The sequence below is a fragment of the Trifolium pratense genome, unplaced genomic scaffold, assembly GCF_020283565.1.
Source record: "Trifolium pratense cultivar HEN17-A07 unplaced genomic scaffold, ARS_RC_1.1 scaffold_109, whole genome shotgun sequence".
NCBI classification, from domain to species: domain Eukaryota; kingdom Viridiplantae; phylum Streptophyta; class Magnoliopsida; order Fabales; family Fabaceae; genus Trifolium; species Trifolium pratense.
Genome location: NW_025721010.1, coordinates 52,501 through 55,661, shown reverse-complemented (window position 1 = coordinate 55,661; position 3,161 = coordinate 52,501).

The following is a 3,161-nucleotide window of genomic DNA, read 5'->3' as shown; positions in this document are numbered from 1 at the left end:
ACGTGCTTACCATGCTATCCATGCCCAATGCAAGCCAAGGCCTGCCCAAGCCAAGAACAGCATGATCATCACCAAGAACAGTTTACCGAGTAGCAACATTGGCACAATTTTCTTGCCACAAGCAAAAGCACGGCAAGCCCCATGCATTCCACGAGAGGGTCACCGAGTCGGGACAGCAACAACCTTATTGCCAAGCAAAAGCCAGGCAATCCCACCCACGAGGGTGGGAGTTATGCACAAATACGTGCTTACCATGCCCAATGCCAGCCAAGGCCTGCCCAAGCCAAGAACAGCATGATCATCACCAATTTCCTCACAAATTCATCCAAATTTCAATTTTTTGATCGAATTCCATCAAGAATGTCCATGAATTTGATTGAAATGATGAAAAGAGCAACGAAAATTGCAGGGGAAAACACGTTAAGCACGTAGTTTTTGCTTGCCTGCTGTGCCCATAGGCGCGCCCCGTGCCTGCCGAGCCTACCCCCCACATCCCACCCCTCCCCCTATATATGACTGGAAGGCCATTTTCAGTTTTGTAGAAAAAGTGCACTTTTTTCCCTGTATCCATAAGTTTTTAAAAGTGCTTAAAAGTGGACCTAGAAGACGAATTTTTTTTTGAATTTTTTTATGGTTGTTAGGGACATTAAAACAAGCAAAACCACGAAAGAATCGTAATATTCCGATGTCGGATGAATTAATTACGAATTTTTCGGCCGAAACTTCGCAAAGGGCGGATACCACGTAAAAAACAACCTAGAAGTCGAATTTTGACTTCGTTTTTTTTTGTGCACACCCCACACAATAAGTATAAGTGGACTGGAAAGTGGCTAAGCGATCCGACGAAGTTTCGATTGAGTTTGATTTTTTGGCCGAAAACTCGAAAAAAAGGCGGATTTGACGTAAAACGCCGCCTAGAAGTCGAATTTTGAGACGGTGTCTTGTGTGCACACTCCACACAATATGTATAAGTGGACTGGAAAGTGGCTAAGCATTCCGAGGAATTTTCGATTTATTTTGATTTTTCGGCCGAAACGCCGAAAATAGGCGGATTTGACGTAAAACGCCTCATATAAGTCGAATTTTGGGAAGGTGTCTTGTGTGCACACTGCACACAATATGTATAAGTGGACTGGAAAGTCGCTAAGCATTCCGAGGAAGTTTCGATTTATTTTGATTTTTCGGCCGAAACGCCGAAAATAGGCGGATTTGACGTAAAACGCCTCATATAAGTCGAATTTTGGGAAGGTGTCTTGTGTGCACACTGCACATAATATGTATAAGTGGACTGGAAAGTGGAAAAATATTTTCGGAGCACTTTGATTTTTTGGCCCCCCGCGTGCCTTGCCACGCCCTTGCTTATAGCAAAACGAGACGGGGCCTTGGTCCAACTTGGCATAGGCATGGAATTTGATCTTTATTACTTGGCCACGGTCATGCCACGGTACATGGAGGTTGCTTGACACCCCCGTGTGCATTTCGGAGCACTTTGATTTTTTGGCCCCCCGCGTGCCTTGCCACGCCCTTGCTTATAGCAAAACGAGACGGGGCCTTGGTCCAACTTGGCATAGGCATGGAATTTGATCTTTATTACTTGGCCACGGTCATGCCACGGTACATGGAGGTTGCTTGACACCCCCGTGTGCATTTCGGAGCACTTTGATTTTTTGGCCCCCCGCGTGCCTTGCCACGCCCTTGCTTATAGCAAAACGAGACGGGGCCTTGGTCCAACTTGGCATAGGCATGGAATTTGATCTTTATTACTTGGCCACGGTCATGCCACGGTACATGGAGGTTGCTTGACACCCCCGTGTGCATTTTCGGAGCACTTTGATTTTTTGGCCCCCCGCGTGCCTTGCCACGCCCTTGCTTATAGCAAAACGAGACGGGGCCTTGGTCCAACTTGGCCTAGGCATGGAATTTGATCTTTATTACTTGGCCACGGTCATGCCACGGTACATGGAGGTTGCTTGACACCCCCGTGTGCATTTTCGGAGCACTTTGATTTTTTGGCCCCCCGCGTGCCTTGCCACGCCCTTGCTTATAGCAAAACGAGACGGGGCCTTGGTCCAACTTGGCCTAGGCATGGAATTTGATCTTTATTACTTGGCCACGGTCATGCCACGGTACATGGAGGTTGCTTGACACCCCCGTGTGCATTTCGGAGCACTTTGATTTTTTGGCCCCCCGCGTGCCTTGCCACGCCCTTGCTTATAGCAAAACGAGACGGGGCCTTGGTCCAACTTGGCATAGGCATGGAATTTGATCTTTATTACTTGGCCACGGTCATGCCACGGTACATGGAGGTTGCTTGACACCCCCGTGTGCATTTCGGAGCACTTTGATTTTTTGGCCCCCCGCGTGCCTTGCCACGCCCTTGCTTATAGCAAAACGAGACGGGGCCTTGGTCCAACTTGGCATAGGCATGGAATTTGATCTTTATTACTTGGCCACGGTCATGCCACGGTACATGGAGGTTGCTTGACACCCCCGTGTGCATTTCGGAGCACTTTGATTTTTTGGCCCCCCGCGTGCCTTGCCACGCCCTTGCTTATAGCAAAACGAGACGGGGCCTTGGTCCAACTTGGCATAGGCATGGAATTTGATCTTTATTACTTGGCCACGGTCATGCCACGGTACATGGAGGTTGCTTGACACCCCCGTGTGCATTTTCGGAGCACTTTGATTTTTTGGCCCCCCGCGTGCCTTGCCACGCCCTTGCTTATAGCAAAACGAGACGGGGCCTTGGTCCAACTTGGCCTAGGCATGGAATTTGATCTTTATTACTTGGCCACGGTCATGCCACGGTACATGGAGGTTGCTTGACACCCCCGTGTGCATTTTCGGAGCACTTTGATTTTTTGGCCCCCCGCGTGCCTTGCCACGCCCTTGCTTATAGCAAAACGAGACGGGGCCTTGGTCCAACTTGGCCTAGGCATGGAATTTGATCTTTATTACTTGGCCACGGTCATGCCACGGTACATGGAGGTTGCTTGACACCCCCGTGTGCATTTCGGAGCACTTTGATTTTTTGGCCCCCCGCGTGCCTTGCCACGCCCTTGCTTATAGCAAAACGAGACGGGGCCTTGGTCCAACTTGGCATAGGCATGGAATTTGATCTTTATTACTTGGCCACGGTCATGCCACGGTACATGGAGGTT